Consider the following 18,423-nt stretch of genomic DNA (forward strand, 5'->3'; position numbering starts at 1 on the left):
TCCTCCCTCCCAGAGCTGCGGGGTTACCGGAAGTGATGATGCAGGAGGAGATGGAGGAGGCGGGGCCTCCGGGCGACCGCCGCTGGTGGTGTTGCAGATGAGGAGGAGGCGGCTGCGGTGTTGGAAGAGGAGGAGGCGGCGGCTGTGGTGTAGGGAACTGGAACGCGAGCGGAGATGGTAGGTGGTTTGGACCCTCCGGGCTGCCGTCGTTTCCAGAAAGGGTTTGGCTGGCCGGGCTGGAGGAGCCTCAGGAGCAGCTGTGAGTTGGGTGGAGTGAGGAGGGGGAGAAGTGAGGTAAAGCTGAGAGGGGGTGGCTATGGGGGGGAAATGGGTCTACGACTGTTAGGAACTATTCACCCAGAAGGTGGCTGTGAACAGAACCTTGTGGCTAGTCACCTGGTGCTCGGGAAACTTACCTTTTACTCATCCTCTTCTCTTGACCACCCCCAGCAGCCCCCACCCTACGGGATTGGGCGGGGGTGGGGGGATGGGGAAAGGGAGACGGGATCCTTTAGGGTGGGGTGTGTGTCAGGGAGTTGGAACTACTGGGATAATGTGCCCCAGGTAAGAGCATTGGTGTCTGTGCCTCAGTGGGGGGTGGGGGGTGGGTGAATTCTCTAGCCTCGACCTCCTCCCCACCTCCCAACTCTATTGATAAACTGTTCCTAATGTTAAGGAGCTTGGACCCGAAGGCCTCTCTGCACCTTTGCAGTAAATGATAAACATCTGTGCCTAGGATAATGAGTCTGGAATCTTTGCCTATATCCTGTGTAGGAAATGGGATGTGGTGACAAATATTATGTTGGCTTTTTTTTTTTTTTTTTTTCCATTCCCATTCTTTTCCACTATGATCCCATGATCCTAGCTAATGTGTCTGGGGAACTATCATTATTATTTTATAACAACGATACTGTTTATCCTCACGCCGGGCTCTTTCAAATTTGGTGTTCGATTCAGCCTTTGATTTTAATCATTCAGAACTGCAAGCTTTGTAACAGCGGTCATAGGCTCTGTCAGACAGGGAGCATCACTCACTGCCTAATTGCTTCAGATTATAATGAATACTTACTCATTTGAAAAAAATCTGACCTCAAGGTTTCAGAGTTAGGGTGATCCCTTATCCCCTGCGAGGATTTAAATGGCATTCTAGCTTAGTAATCAAGATCTGCTCTAAATACTTTGTATATGAAGAATTTACACCTTGTCAATTATTTCTAGAATGATTTAGTGTTCTTCTAATTCTAGATTCTTTTTCTCTCTCCACCCACACTTGATGATGCACTTCAGAGAGCAGAAAACCCCACATTACTTTTTTGTTTTCACAGTTGGACAACAGCTCTTTATTATTTTTCTTTTATGTGTTTGGCACACAAGAAGTTTAAGGCACATAGAGCATATGCTGGGTTTTTATTTTATTTTATTTATTTAGATATGTACATAGCTGATTTTAAAGGCGATCTCTGTTTGATTGGTTTTGAAGAGGGAAAGCTGTAACTAATGTGAAAAATAGTTGTAAAGAAGACTTTGTTGGTGTTCTTTTGTATTAAGGAGAAAGAACTCAGGGCATTCACAGATCACTGTTTGGATTTTGGAGCAAGGGGCTAGCCTTGACCATGTGAAAATTGCTCTTCTGATACACCATTTTATTCATCTGGAAGTAGGAATTGCATTTTTTGGAAGATTTTGAGTCTATGTCCAAACTCCTTGCTAGTTTTTGATTGAAATATTTATCCATTAATTTTGCTTCTATTATAGGGCTTGGACATCATATTTTTTTAAAAAAATCTACATCTTTATATATAATGGCATCCTGAAGAAGGGAATCCTCCCCCTAAAACAAGTCACAAAGATTTTTGTAGATGTAATAGTAGTACTGTGCTAAAATTCATAAAGTTGCATTAGTGTAAAGAGACATGGCAAAAGAATGACAGAAAGTTGGGTTTGAATCATATTTACATGAATATAGAGTGTTTTGTTCAATATTCTGGATAATATAAATAAGCAGTCAAGATAAAACATGACAGGTTTTCTTTTATAATTCCACTATACTCCGTCGTTACTCCAACAGGCATTTTAAATTTTAATTATTTTTTCTTTTGTGCTATTGGGTTTTTATCATCACAAACTAATACTGTGATGAGGGCTAAGTTATAGAGGTAGTAGTCACCTTGGCTTTCTCTAGCTGATGAATCTTCCATTCTTCATAATTAAAATTCATAGGATGTTAATTTATTATAGTCTTTTTTTCAAGTTAGGTATTTATGTAGAATTTGCTGTGCTATTTTAAATTATTATGTGTCCTAATATAGGAATCCTTTTTGATAACCACTGTATAATTCTGTGATAGCATTTCGCCAAGTAAAATGTGCTGTTTAATACTTATAAAAACTAGGATGATGACACCACTGACCTATCATGAAGAGGACTAATGATCCAAGAATTGGCTTTTTTTTTTTTTTTTTTTTTTTTAATAGTAAGAATGGTTCAATGTTGACACAGTTTCAGATTTTGACTGGTTTCTTTTGTGACTGAGAAGCAAAATACCTAGGCAACACATATCTCTTGGTATTGGGCTGAATTAAAGTTAAGGGTGTGCTGTTAGAGCAACCTCAGACTCAATGTAACAGTATCTACAACTTGAAAATTGGCAAATGATACAAATCAAGGCTTGATGTTGTTTTGTTGATTGTCTAGATGTAGGAAAGTGGTGGAGAAAATGTTATTAATACAGATTAAATTAAGTGTATTGTGAGTATATTTCTTCTACCTTCTTCACTCCCAACCCTTCAAAAAACCTGGTTGCTAAACAGTTATCAGCGTAGTATTGATTAAAGGATATCTTTAAAAAAGGAAAAGAATCACCTGTGCTAGGGGTCCAAACTATCAGTGGAAGAGCAAAGTTAATTGCCCACTTTGGTGCTTGAACTAGAAAGGCAGTGTGATGTAGTGGGACTTGAAATCAAGAACACTTAGATTTGAATCTTGTCCACACTAGTAAGCTACACAAGCTACAGCTGTGTTATTGTGGACAAGCTATTTTAACCCCTTTGAGTCCGTCTGTAAAGTGGGATTAATAATATTTGTAGTAGCTAACTGTACTTGCTGTGGGAACAGGTGAGATGATATATGTAAAGAAATTTGTGTGCCTTAAAAGAGAAATATAAAAGCTAGCTATTATTACAAGTTATTATTGAACTTACGACATATTAAACTATGAGCCATCTGTCTTTTCCTCTTGAGATCACTAATTTCTAATAGTTTCATGTTTTAGGCTCAACATAACAGTACATTTAAAAAAAAGACTTCTATGAGCCTTCTTAATGAACTAAAATACAGTGGGATGTAATTGTAATTGTCTCTTATCTTCAAAACATACCTTCACTGGAGACCTTCTCTTGGATACTTTATGCAGTGGGGATGCTTCTGCTTTCTCTAAGGCTAAGTGAGCCATAGTATTAGTCATTTCCTACAAAGCTAAAAGGCTTCAAGTAGAGACTCCCACCACTTAATATCTGTACTGAGAATAACAGTGTATGTAGCTGGGTGTAGAGTTTAGCTCTCACAAGATGAATTTTTCTGTCAGTTATGAAAATGTCTGGATTGAGAGGTTTTGATGTCTCTGTAACAAGAGTAACTCACTCATTGGATCTTTCAAGTCCTGGGGGGAAAAATAGTGAATAATATTTCAGGTAAAATGGCTTCTTGTCCTTGAATGTTGAAAAATATAAATGTTGCTTAGGTACTTGTACAATTACACACAATTTCACAAATGCTAATTAAAACCCTTTATTGTTTCTGAAAATGTAATCCTATATTAAGAAATTGTTTGCCATTTTCAAGTGTTATTATTTTGGTAGGTTTTACTGATTATATGCCAGAAGCTTCCGATTGTTCCAATTATGAAAATCTTTTGGATGACAGGAGTATTTTTGCTGAATCAATCAATGTATATGCATACATATTACATTGCAAATTACAAAAGTGAACAATTAATACTGTGCAGACAATTTGATTCCTTCTCTCTCTCCTCCCCCTCCCCATTCCATAGAGTAGGCCATTCAGAAAAGTGGAGAATTTATATTTATATGGCTTTTTTGGCATTGACCCAGGTTAAAGAATTTTGACTTACTCTATGTGCTTAAAATGCTCTTTCCAGTGGGCTGTTAAGCTTTCCACTATTCATTCTTATTTCAAAGGTTTATTATAATTCAAGTATGAAAATATCCTGTGGGTTGAAATTTCATCAGCCAGTTTAGAGACCGGTGACTTTTTTTCTTAAATATTAAAAAAAAAAAATGAAGAAAAAGTATTAGATGCTGAAGCCAGTGGTATCTAAATTGGTTAGTTGTATTTTAAAAATGAACCTGCACCTATCTACGTGAATTTTAATTTCAAGTTTTGATTTTTCCATCGAGGTTGCCATTTGGATTTGTTTCTTAATCTCAGGGGGCCCTCTTAAAAAAAATTAAGCCAAACTCACGATGTAATGGGAAACTCAATAAAGCAGTTGAGACCACTGAATTATTGGAGTTGTGATTAAGTGGCTTTAAATTTCATCAGATCACATAAAATTTAATCTGATTTTGATATTGTTTTTGATTTACATTCTGTGGCAAGTAGAGTTAATTGCTTACTGACTGCTGGTTGTTTTGAGGTGAGGACATGGTAACTCAGATGAAACAATGGTAATTACATGGTAACTCCTGTTACCCTGTCTCTTGATATAACTTACAATTACCTCTTTGTATATGTTTACAGATGTTGAACTAACTAGTTGAGTACCAGTTCTTCATAAAATTTGGGAAAATTCTCAATAGTACAATATAAAAAATGTTTATCAGCAGCTGTCTCTTCAGTGCAAAACTTGAACCAATCATTTCTGTTATTCTTCCTAAATGGTAGGTAGGGAGGACACATTTTTTCTTTTTTTTTGGAGGCAGAGAAATAGGTTGTTTTAGATTATTTGATATCTTAATTGGTAGATGGGATGTAGTATGGTAGAATGGATGCCTTGGAATTTGGAAGAAGCCAATCTCTGATACATACTTACCGATTTGGGCAAATTGATTAGTTTTTCTGATCCATAAGCTATATAACTTGGAGGGTTTATATCCATTGAAGTAGGGAGTTCACTATTGGAAACTCCTTATACCAGTGAAATCATAGATTTGTTTCCAGTTAGTCATTAATTACAAATAAATGCTTACACCTAAATTATTTTTTGGTGGTAAAATAGTAGTTTGCAAGTTCCCAAAATTTGAGTTGCCTAAAAGAAGATACTGGGAGGAGAGATACCTCATTAGGGTTGTGCATAAATGTGAGTTTAGCTGAAAGGAAACACTTCAAGTATCATGTCTGCAGAGATGAAGCATATAGCTAGCTATTCTTTATGTCTTAAAGTAACGTGCTTATGACCATCATATACTGCTACCATGACACTACTCTGATTGCTAGGAAAGGTTGAACTTGTGTTAATGACTTCCTAAAGATTGACTACTTATTTAGGCTGCAGCAGTCAGTGTTATAGCCTTTCCATATTGTGTTATTTCAGATTGTATAGCAACATTGCCTAAGAGACCTTGATCTGATAGCCCTATGAATACTATCCATCCATCTCATCTAGTTTCTTCAGGGTTTTAACTCTTAAGACCACTGTGATTAGAAATTCATTCTGCTCTTGTCTGTTATAGCTCTGTTCCAAGCTTGATACCAGACATGAGTGAGATTAGACATTTTTATGTAGTTAGTATTTAACACTTGTAATTTTTTGCTATTATTTAATACTTTACTGTGTTCTGTTAGCCAGCCCACCTGATTGTATATACTGATTATTACTCTGCTTTGCCTCCTCATCTAGTAGTGCATCATCTTTGTGTTGAGATAGGAGAGTTATAGCTTTAAACTCTGTGCAATTAGTGAAAGTTTTTGGCTGGGTGTGCATTGTTTGCTTAAAGTGGGGTGGTATGTGACCCATCATTTTGAGTCTATGAAGGCCTTGAGTCACAGCATTTACAGTGTTGATTGCAGTTCCTATATATACAGTTTAGGAAGAAGGAAAAATAGATACTTAAATTTTGCCCATAAACTCCTAGGCTCCTGGTTTTCCTTTTTATTCCTACTTTGCTAAATTTTGGAAGTTGTCAGTTTCCATGAATGTTTTGGGTTAAAGGTCTTGTATAATATATTTTTTAAAAAAGTAAAAGAGAAAAATTCTTGATTATTTCGTTCATGGGACAATTATCTTCTTTGACAATGGGACAAATATTTAGGCTGCAAATGAGAAATGTTCCAAATGTTTACAAAATTTTGGTAAAGGTCAAGACTAAGATCAACAATTAGGGTATTATTGCAGTTTCTTTTTATTTTATTTTATTTATTTATTTATTTATTTTTTGCTGAGGACTTGCTCAGGGTCATGTAGCTAGGAAGGGTTAAGTGTCTGAGGTCACATTTGAACTCGAGTTCTCCGGACTTTAGGGCTGGTGTTTTATCCACTGGCCCACTTAGCTGCCCCTATTGCAGGTTCTTAAATGATGTTAATCAGAATGCTACAGAGAATAATATTTTAGGGTCATCTAGGTAGCACAGTGGATAGAGCAACCAGCCCTGAAGTCAGGAGCACCTGAGTTCAAATCTAGTCTCAGACACTTAACACGTCTTAGCTGTGTGACCCTGAACAAGTTACTTAATCCCAATTGCCTCAGCAAAAAGAAAAAGAAAAAAGAAAAAAAGAGAGGGAATAATATTTTAAAATGCATAGATACAGGTTATCTCTTTTCATTGATTTTCCCTTATGTCTGTTATATAAGTTACATAAAATATAACATCTTTAGCTATATGAATGTGATCTAAATGAAGGGATGTATGATATTGTAGAGTTAGCAGAGTAGATTTAAAACAGGGGATGTTGTGCAGAAAGCTGTTTTACTTATTTTTTCTATGCACTCTGTTGTGAAGAATACAACCATTTTCTTAACCATGGTAATATTTTGTTCCTTTTAATAAAAGGAACAATTTGATAATAAGAAATGACATTAGATGAGATTCCTTGGGTGAAATAGGCTGAATCTAAGTGATTGGTTTTTTGGGTTATCTTTCCTATAAACTGGTTTTCCTTTGAAACAAGTAAATTGTCTGATCAGACATCTGCTGTCATTTTGAAAAGATGAAATCAACATGCTTTATTTATGATAGGAGAGAACTTAACTTAGAAGTTGCCAGTCTTTTACCATTTAACAAATATTTATTAAGCATCTTTTATACAATTCTGGGTGATAGGAGCTGTGAAGGGACTGTAAAAATGAATAAAGTCTGTATTATCATTATCCTTATCCATGTGGAGTTCACAATCTAGCAGATTTTTTTTTTTTTTTTTTTAATAAATTTTCCTTCTGTAGAACCTATTGTTAGTTCTCTCAAATCCTAAGGTGGTCAGTAAAAAGTGAAAGGGGGAATGCTGAAAATAAATTATTGAGAAAAAGGTTGTGGAAGAGGGTTGTGAAGGCTGATATTGGGGAAGACCAGGTGATTGTTGGTGAGTGCTCTTTAACTGAGTATAGAGGGTAGGACCTGTAAGTGAACACAAACCGACCCCTTTCACAATTTGAAATGCCTTTGAGCCATAGCAAGGAAAAACAGCTTCCACTTTTATGTCTGACTATGTTGATCTTCAAGATTGACTGGTTAATCAGGACTTAATAGTTAGGAGAGGTCTTCTAATTTTTCTGAGATGTTTTTTGCTTCTATTACTTAGTCTGAAGCAATAGTGAGTGATAGTGAATGAAATGTTTCTGAATCTAAATTGTAACACAGATTAGAGTCCTTTGTGATGCTAACCTAGGTATGACTGTTGTTATTGGTACAGTGTGACCTGTCCTAAATGGGGAAAAAAAAAAGCACATTTAAAAATGTGAGATAATTTGTGATTGCCAAAGTTTATGAAACAGTTAAAAAAAAAAAAAGGTTGTTGGCTTCTCTTTCCTTGAGAGAAGTTATTTCTTAGAAATCTACATATATTTATGTATACAAATATCTATTATATTCTGGAATATAAAAACTAAATATTTACCATATCTTTGTAGTTTTATTGTGAATGTCAAATACATTTCAGATGATGAAGTTTTTATTTCTTAAAAATCAGAGACTGCTTGACTCACCCATGGGTATTCATTTTGTCTTCAGTTAATTCTTTAATCTTAACTTGGCCTTTTTTCTTTATTTTTGTTTTAACAGGTGCCCTTGGTTCTGCTCAATAGGGTCAGAATTCCTGCTAGTGCTGCAGACACCCAGCATATGCTGACCTGGTGACAGCCACAGTTACCATAATTAGTGATTAGATATCACTCAAGAAAGTGGCTTCTAAGAGTAAAGTAAGTAGGTTTTAAGAGGGCATGGTGGGAAGCAGGGGAAGGAAGAAACTATTAATATCCTTCAAATTTGAATTGGATGATGGGCACTACTGTGATTTATTTCAATCTACTCAGCATCTAGATGCTACAGATTGAACAACTTCAGATTCCAAAGAGCAAACTTCAAAACTTGAAATTAGGATTGGGAAGGCATTCCAGAATGTGATTTCTTCACCTCTGGGTGGGACCTTTTTGGTGCTAGCCCTATACTTTGCTTCCCCAGCAGCTAAACTTACTTAGACAGGTGTCATTGACTACATTTTGCTTTTAACTCTGAAAGAGTCTTGGTTGAATAGTAATCTGGTGAGGTGTTCCCAGTAAAACATCATAGTAGTCAGTTTTTATAAGGTACTCTATTAGCTTTGTGTTTTATAATGTTTCACAGTTACGTAAAACAATAATATATATCAGGTTTTTAATAATTTGAAGGTAAAACCTTGCCCCCCCTAGGTATTTTAAATGTGTGTAAGTGACTCTAATTCAAAGTTAATTGTGCATTTCCAGTTCTTTGGGAAGATGGAAAATTTATATACAATTTATATTATAAGGCCTTTTAGAATTTGAACAAGGATGTTAGGACATGGATCAGTGGATCCAGAGGACTTAATTAGGCACAACCATGTCATGTTTTGGGGAGTAAATAACTGAATAGATTCTATTACATCTGTTTTACCTGCTCATACAGTCTTATAATGAGTCAGTTGGCAAGCTCCATATTGTTACTCTCTTTCAGAGGAAGCCAAGAGCTTGATTCCAAGTAAATTGGAAGGGACAGGTTTACTACTTCCAAATGAAGTTAGTTCACTAATATTTACTCCTAGAAGACATATAATCAGTTGGCAGGTGGCCTGGTATGATCGAATGAACCCTGGCCTTGGAGCCAAAAGACTTGGGTAAGCTACTTACTAAGTAACGATGGACAAGTCATTTAACTTCTCTCAGCCCCAGTTTTCTCTTTGGTAAAGTGTGGATGATATTACTTCTCTTACAAGTTTTTGTGAAGAAAATATTTTGCAAACTTTAATATACTGTATAAATATTAATAGTTAATAATTCATAATAATTGTGAATACACTTTATATTGCAAAGTACCATATGAGAGAGAACTGTATTATATTGCTTAGCAAAATATGTAATATAGAGACATCCAAGTAAACATTTTTTATGATGGCTAATAGAAGCCAAGTTCCAGAATGTATGGAATATTGTTGCCTAAACCAATTAAAATTGACCCAGACTTTAAGGTTTTCTTTGCATTTTTGGAGAAAATGTCAGGTTATTAAAATGAATAAGCAACACTCAATCATATGGTTTTTGGAGATATTCATTAAAATTTGCACTATTCCAGATTGTTTTGGCATTTTTTTCATTGTAACAGAACTTCCATTTGTCACTGTTTTTCTTCACCCTTTAGTAGTGTGGTGGCTACCTTTCAGTTAAAAAGGAACTGTGGTATAATAGGGTGAGAGCTAGCCTCAGAATCAAAAAGACCCGAGTTCAATTACTACCCAAGCCTCCTCCTGCCTATGGGATCCTAGCAACTCTCTTAGATTATAAATTGAAGAGCAAATGTTAGTCTGCCTCAGTACAGGTGGTTTCCTACTTCATTACACCAGTGAAATCACTAGTTTAAATGTCCCGTTCCCCAAGTGCTTTTGCCAAGAAGGGACCATGCAGCTAATCATAAACCTAAGCCAGAATTTGAATTGAGGATCCTGGAAGAGCCAAGAATGATTACAGGCTGACATGTTGACCCTTACTGTGCCATTCCCAAGATCACTGAAATACATTTTCTTTAATATTTATTTCCATTTCCTACTATATTTCTTATAGTCTAAAACACTGAATGAAATGAAAACATGAGAAGTAGTGAAACTGATGAAAAATTGTTTGAGAAAGGGTTTCTTTTTTAGTTAACCCTGAGATTAAAAACTAAAATCTCAGCTGAGTCAAGAAAATTGAAGTCAAGAAAATTTATTCTAGGTGGAAAATATACTTTTTAATTAAAGCATTAATTACTGTTGCTACTTCCAACTTTTTTTTTTTTTTTAGCCGATCTCATGCAGTTGTATTTGTTTATTGATCTTTTTTTTTGGCTAATCTTGTTCTATAATTAACAACACAAAAGGTTGTAGGGCTAATTAGTTTCTTGCAATAAAAATATAGTTTTAAATGTTAAGTTTCTCTTCATTTACTACCACTTTTTATTGTGGTGGTTATCTTTGTTTAGATTAGTTTTGAAAAGAACAAAGTATCTTTTTTGCTTTAGTCTCTGTTACATCTTAGTAGCCCAGTCCAAATTTTTCTCTTCCATTTTGTTTAATGTCATGTCTAGGTATGATCTTTTAAGAAGCAACTGTTAAACATATCCTTATTATGGTCTCCATGTTATGTATTACTTTGAAAATTACTCATTTGTCATCTGATAGAAGTGTCATCTGACATTTAGATCAACTATTCTGCCAAGAAAAGTTTCCTGAAATGTTGGGGGGGGGGGGGGTTGGTAGATAGGGATCTTTTGATAAAAGCCCTGCTATGTATGCATAATTCTAATTTTCTAATTTTGTTTGTATTTCTCTTTGGGTTGTGTACTTCATTATCTCTAATCAACTCTGCCAATATTAGCTTCTTCAGTTGAAACAAATTTACTATTTTTATTTGGTTGGAAATTTCTGGGAAGATGAATTTTTGGATCACTGTGTGATTTAAATTGTTTTTTTTTTTTTTCACTTCATATGTGAGCGAAGTCAGTGTTATTAAGGATGGATAAATTATCCAATGTGAGAAGTGTGACACTTGTCTCATAAGTTTGGTTTTGCAAAACTAGTAGGTTCTAGAGACTTGAATTGCAATAAGCTGTCATTAGGGATAAACAGTGGGGCCTCAGTTATGATCCTATGTTTTCTATAGATATTAATATCATATTTCCCTTCTCAATAATGCTTTTAAAAATTTGTTTAAAATAATTTGTAATGGAATTATATAGATGTCATACTTGTCCTTTTGCATGTGAAACAAATATTTATATGCCTAAAGATTAAATGTGCCACATGTTTTTCATTTCCTTTATAATAGAATCATAAATACCATTTCTTTAAAGTCAGCTTTGTAAGGAAAAATAGATAATAGAATTTTCATTTTTAGGTTTTTGTTTTTGAAGTTCTAGTTTGGTGGTAGTTTTTTGTTTTGTTTTTAAAAAAGAGATTAGGATTTAGAGCTCAAAGGGACTTTAAAGGTCAATTAGCCCAGTTGCTTCATTTTACAAATAGGGAAATTGAACCCTCGAGAATTGAAGTGACTGAGCTATGGTCACCTAAGTACCAAATCATCACTCTTTCTATTGACTCATTCTAAATTTTATTTCTCTGCCTTTTGAATACTTAGTCTGGTTTAAAAAAAAAAAAAAAAGTGAGACAGTACAGTGAAAAGATTTTACCTTTCTGTTTAAGTCCTGCTTGATAATTATATTTCACTTTGATAAGCATAGTTACATTGAACACTCACTGGAAAGATTGAAAGTTCCTGCTAGCTAGTACTATATGCTATAGAATTTTAAGATTCAGTCGTCTCTCAGCTTATTGTCATCATCATTCACTTCAGCCTTCTGACTAATGTCTCTTGAACTTTCCTATCTTATTTCTTCATAGTGTTTCACTTCTCAGGAAGAGTATTTCCTGCTTCTCTCTTTCTCTTTTTGGTTCTTGCTTGAATATGAAGGCTTGTTAATCAGAAATTGATGTTTGAAATCAAAAGATAACTTCAAAGTTAATTATTTGTTAATAGTTTTAATTTTAAAACTAATTTGACTCCTATAACTGAATCATAGTTTCAAAGTTATTTCTTTAAATAGCCTCAAAAATCGATTTCTTATTTTTTCCACTTTGTAAATTACTACTACACTTTCACTTGTCTAGGATTATAGTTCCTGGTTCATAGTTCCGACATAAGCATTAGAGAGGTCAGTTTGGTTTCATTTAGCTTCAAATAAGGGAACATCTTTTTAAATGAGTAGAAGATGGCTTTGTTCACCTTGTAATCTTCAATGTGTTGTGTTAAAGTAAGTTTCTGATTTTGTTCTTTTTTTCTTTACTTTAACCCTAAAATTGGAAGTGATATTTATAAAATGTCCTATATGAGTTATGAGTTGCTCTCTATTCTGAATGCTTAACTAGGATTAGAGTTGGAGAACAATAAGCTGACTTTTTGAAGTCTTTAAAGCATAGGCAGAGAATATCATCCTGCAGATCTTCCAAGGTGAAAGTTTTTGTATTTTCGTGGCAAGTGTTTAGATCTACCTATATATATATAAGTTCTGAATTATAACTTTTACTCCCAGATTTCTGCGAGCCATCATTTCAAGTCAGTTGTCTACACTTCTTGGTCTCTCTTAGAAGACCTAAAGGAATGGCAGCTCATTTTTATCCTTCTTGACAAGATACATGTTTCAATCCAAATTAAGTCACTTTGTCATCAAATGAGTTTTATGAATACCATACAGACATAAGATTGGATATTAGAAGAATAAAGTATGTTGTACTTATCATTAACTTTGCTTTCATCAATCATCTTTTTACTTTAAATCCTTTTTTAAAGCAAAGTCATATTCTTAATACTCTTTAACTGTTCTTGTGCTTGCATCTTCAAATGCATTAAACTTATGACTCATGTATAGGGGGAAAGAGAATGCTGTTCAGTACATAGGGTTGTTCAAATTTTCCTTGAACCTTCTCCCATTTTCTTCTCTCTACCTCCCCATTCCCACTCTTGTCCAAATATCTGAAGCTCTCATTCTGTCTGAATCTCCCACTCTGGGAGATCATATGATCTCCCCTCAAATGAATATTTGGGGATCTTGCTTTGTACTCACTAAAAGCAGGTGGGAAGGTAAAGCTGTTAAGCCCTTAAAGAGCAAGTACATTGTGTTACAATGAGACTGTATGGCACACGTAAAGAAGAGAGAATGGCTGTTTTCCTCATTTGGACTTCTGGAAGTAAAGATTATAGGGAAGAGAACATTTATAAAGGTAGTGTTCTTTTCACATTACCTTAGGAACTGATAAGTTAAGGAATAATCTGAATAACAATTATAAGTATTTCAGAGCAGATTCCAGAATAACAGACTGAGAAGAAATTTCTTCAGCTTTTTTTTTTTTTTTTTTTTGTCCTCTGAAAATAGTGTGAAGGCTAGAGTTTATATATAAATGAAAGTCATATTTGATGAATACTAAATCATTTTATATTATCAATATTATACATTAATTCACTTTTTGCTTGTTAGGGTTGTAATAATTGGGTTTTTTTAAAGGCATTTTTTTTTGGGGGGGGGGAAAGGAGGGTAGTTCTAAAAAACAATATTGCAATGGCCACTAGATGGCAGATCATCTGTTGCTGTTAAAATAAATCAGAATGGGAAAATAAACAAGGAAATTGGTCACAATTCATTCAAATTTTGTTTACATACATACCCACATCCACACACACCCCTACTTTATAAGTTTTCACCATGATATTAATCAATTCAAAGACATTTTAGCTAGGCTTTTTTTTTTTAACAGTATAATTAATTGCCTGCATATTTTAAACTTATGTTATTCTGCCCAATAGTCTAGTGATATAATGAAGAATTTAAAAAACTGTTTCATAAAACAATATAAAACTTCTTGTTCTCAGGTTGAAAACTAATCAATCAAATGTATTTGATATTAGCTTCTAAATTCAGAAAATCTGAACAGCACTTAATATTAAATAATTATTTCAGTGGCTACAATGGAGACGAAGTGAGAAAAAGATCAGTTTCATAAAATATGCCTTATATGAAAGGACTATATCTCAGTTAATGCAATATACATATTCTTTTATGGTTTTATGTTTTTAAAAGATTTTAGTAAAACTAAAAGTTGACACAATTCTAACTTCGAAGAGTATAGATAAGAGTTGTGAAGTCGGTGCTTATATACTTCATTTAGGTCTAGCTTCTTAAAAACTGGGACTGAAAGGATCTGTTAACTCAGTGATTGTTGTTTTTTCTGGTATAGAGTAACTTTACCATGAAGAAAGACTATCTAGTACTAGTTTACTTAAATACTTAGTAGTAGGCTGCACTTTAAGGAGTATATTTCTTCTCTTTGGCTGAATTGGCTATTTTGTTAGGTTAAATTCATGACTGGCTCGGAGTGGAGAATGGAGCAATATTGTATATATCATTATAAAGAAGCTCCATTCATGTGGGACAATTTAGAAATTAGGTAGAAAATAAGGGACATAACTTTGGTGAAGATGGAAGCAGGAAAGTAATTGTCATCAGAATATATTATAAACTATTTAGAGTGAAAGAAAATAGATGTGAAGTTTGGGAAATGGATCACAAACTGAGAGGATGCTTATTTAGGTATGTCTGAGATTAGGTGGTTTGTGGTATCCCTTCAATGAAATTCTGAGATTATTTGACTTTAACAAGTCACATATCTTTTGGGACTTGAGGCCTCCAACTGTATAAAATGAACCTCTTGGTATGTCTTCCTTTTTCTGTAGGGTCTTTGTGGGTATTCCCACAAGATTTTTTCAAATTAAATGTATCTATGAGTCTTAAGTAGGATGTTTGTATGGTAGCTTGAGCTTATCTAAAGGGAAAAATAAACTCATACATACTATTTTAGTTAGAGTTCATCAAGTCCACTGACTAGCCCAGTGAATATTTTCAAATGTCCCTCATTTTAGCCTTGGCTTTTGTGGTCAAATCATAGACCATCTGGAAATACTAATTGGACTGTCTGTCTTATGGACCAGAGCTTGCTGCCCTCTAATATTAAACCACAAGTTATGTCTGTTGTTCATTGAACTTGTGACAGGAAAAATCTTTCATCTGTCATGGGTGTATATGCATATTCACTCAAATGCTTATAAAGCAAAGAATTGAGAGGTTTTCTGTGGATGTTTGTGAATAGAGGGAGGTATGTGTGTGTAAAGGTATGCCTTTAAGACAGGCTGAGATAGTTTGAAATAATTTGGCACATGGTAGATAAAAATCAATTAAATTCAACAAGTATTTGTTAATGCCTACTATACAAAAAAATGAAAATAAATAGCCCTTCATTTCAAGTTTACTTTCCACTGGGAAGATTAAACATTTATGCAGATAAGTAAATACAAAATAATTTCAAGAGAGTATTAGCAATTTGGGAGAATCACAAAGGGCTAATCCAAAAGGGCCTTATATAGGAGGTAACTTTATTTAATAGCCTTTTATTTACAGGATTTATACATGGGTAACTTTACAGCATTAACAATTGCCAAACCTCTTGTTCCAATTTTTCACCTCTTACCCCCTCCCCCCCAGATGGCAGGATGACCAGTAGATGTTAAATATATTAAAATATAACTTAGATACACAATAAGTATACATGACCAAAACATTATTTTGCTGTACAAAAAGAATCAGACTCTGAATTATTGTACAATTAGCTTGTGAAGGAAATCAAAAATGCATGTGTGCATAAATATAGGGATTGGGGATTTAATGTAATGGTTTTTAGTCATCTCCCAGAGTTATTTTTCTGGGCATAGCTAGCTCAGTTCATTACTGCTCCATTAGAAATGATTTGGTTGATCTCGTTGCTGAGGATGGCCTGATCCATCAGAACTGGTCATCATCTAGTATTGTTGTTAAAGTATATAATGATCCCCTGGTCCTGCTCATTTCACTCAGCATCAGTTCGTGTAAGTCTCTCCAGGCCTTTCTGAAATCATCCTGTTGGTCATTTCTTACAGAACAGTAATATTAGGAGGTAACTTTAAACTTATGCTTTGAAGGAAGTTAAGAATTCTGAAGCGTAAGTGAGGAAGGTGTGCATTCCAACCGTAGAGGATGGACCATTATTATATAGGCCTGGAAAAACAAAGATGATGGAATATCTTGTACAGAGAATAGCCAAAATGCCAGTTTCACAGGAATGGAAAGTTAGTGAAGGGGAGTAGAGTGAAATAAGAAAGAAAAAGTAGGTGAGAACCTACCTTTGTGGAGGGTTTTAAATGGTAGGTAGTTAAGAATAGATCTTGTTTGAGTTTTAGAGGTCCCATCTTCCTTTCTTCCTATTTTCTCAATAATTGGGATTCATGATGACTCTTAAAAAACATTAATAAATGTGGTTTAATGGATTTGGCCTTCTTTGTTTTAGGGGGGAAAAGGATATGTATAAAAAAAAAAAGTAGGATATTTTATAATAACTCTGATAGATGCTTAGAACTAAGTATGGTTCCAGGAACCATATTATTAGACATTTTGGAACTACATGATTTAATACAAATATAGTCAATTCTTTATAATCTTTATATTGAGTTCCTTTTGTAGACTTTTAGCTATTTCCATAATTTCCTTTGTGTTCTGCTTTCCTTAGAAGCAAAAACCTAATTTCCAGTTAGCTGTTCAGTCAATAAGCTGGTGAATATTCTATATTCTTTGAAAGGCATTTGAAAAGTAAATGGCTTACATGGTAATTGAGTATTTGAACACTAATCAAGTATAATTAGATAGATCCCTATCCTGATTCAGAAGCTGGAAATTAGTGATTTACCTTCAGTTCAATTTAATCCCAATTGCTGAACCTTAGAGTAGACACACAAGGAACTGTGAACTTTTCAACAGCTTCAGGATGAAAAAGTGATGGCTACTATATATTTTCAGTGCAGAGCTTCCTTGGTTTTTGGCTCTCCACTTTTAAGCAGGTAGTGGAGAATAACTATCCACTGTTATTTGTGTAACTAGGTGGTTTAATGGATGTGTGTACTTGAGCAAACTCTGCCTCAGTGTCCTTATCTGTAAAAATGTGATAATGATAGTATGGTTTTTTCACAGTAAAGTGAAGAACAAATAGATTAATATTTGTAAAGTCCTTTTGCGTGTGTGTGTGTGTGTATACACATGCTGTTATTGTGTTATTCTTTTAAGAATAAAGTAGAAAGATAAAAAATTAATGATCAGCCATTAAAAATTTCCAGTCTTCTTTAATGTGTGTATACTACACACAAAATATGAGTTTAGGAAAGTATCAAACAAAATGTCCAGATCAATAGTGACATGGAAAAAAATTTCCAGTGTGAGTCAATATAAAATATGTGGCCCTTTTTAGTTATTTTGAGCCACAGGGGATTAAACTAGACCTAGAGACAAAAAAAAAAAAAAAAAAAAAATGCTTCAACTTTTGGTATTTGGATACATTTTAAAATGTGTGTTTGTTGGCTCCATTAAATTTGGCAAGTTGGAGTGATTTGAGCTGGCCTACAGTCTTCAGGCCCTAATTTAGGTATTGGTATATTGGGTTACGGAGTATGAATAGAATACACTTTTTGAAAAACCCACAAAATCATTTTTGTGCCAGGCACAGTTCTGATGGTCGAGCTTGTTCATGTATCCTGAATTTATTTTACTTTAGCATAGTTGCTGATGAATCTTTCTGTTTTTTTGGAGTTAACGGGAACTTGCATGATTGGCTGAGGAGGAATCATGCGATCAGGCCTCACCCAAACTAAAGATGCTTTAACCTTCTGCTGCAGTACATTTTAGGACAAAAAGTCTTGGAAAAGTATGAAAATAGAGATAGACATGTTTAGTTTGCTTTGGAAGGTTTTCCCTCCCAAGTTGCTTGCTATAAGACCTTATCCCAAAGCTGCCGTAGGTTAGTTTTCTGCATAAACACCAACAACCACTCTCAATGTTAAGATATTCTCACAATAATTCTTTTTCTTATTTATGAAAGGTTACTTTCTAGTAGGTATGTTTTAGAGTTTGATGCCTCTGATTTCCAGAATCCTGAGTATTTGGAGCAACTTGAGATTGTTGTATGATGGGTGGTATAGGGGCTTCAGTTAAAGATGTGTGTGCTTGTGGCCTTCTCAGTTTTCCCACAGGGAATAGATTCTTTCCCTTGGAAACCAGCCTCTGCTAATATACTGTCCTTGTCTGACAGCTGGAGGAAAGCTGTTTAAGGAATTCATGCATTAATGTTCTTTGGCCTTTTGG

The 18,423-nt window shown here is 34.5% G+C and overlaps 1 protein-coding gene across 4 annotated transcripts in view; it reads left to right on the forward strand.

Moving 5' to 3' along the window:
* Nucleotides 1–18,423, forward strand: part of DCUN1D3 (defective in cullin neddylation 1 domain containing 3) — a 34,430-nt gene that overhangs the window by 887 nt on the left and 15,120 nt on the right. The window contains exons 1-2 of one of the 4 annotated variants that reach the window (XM_031942403.1): nucleotides 53–177; nucleotides 8,233–8,369. The gene's annotated coding sequence lies outside the window, so the exon portion shown is untranslated. The other 3 variants (XM_031942406.1, XM_031942407.1, XM_031942412.1) reach the window with 3 other exon arrangements.

The sequence above is a fragment of the Sarcophilus harrisii genome, chromosome 1 (genome assembly GCF_902635505.1).
Source record: "Sarcophilus harrisii chromosome 1, mSarHar1.11, whole genome shotgun sequence".
NCBI lineage: Eukaryota > Metazoa > Chordata > Mammalia > Dasyuromorphia > Dasyuridae > Sarcophilus > Sarcophilus harrisii.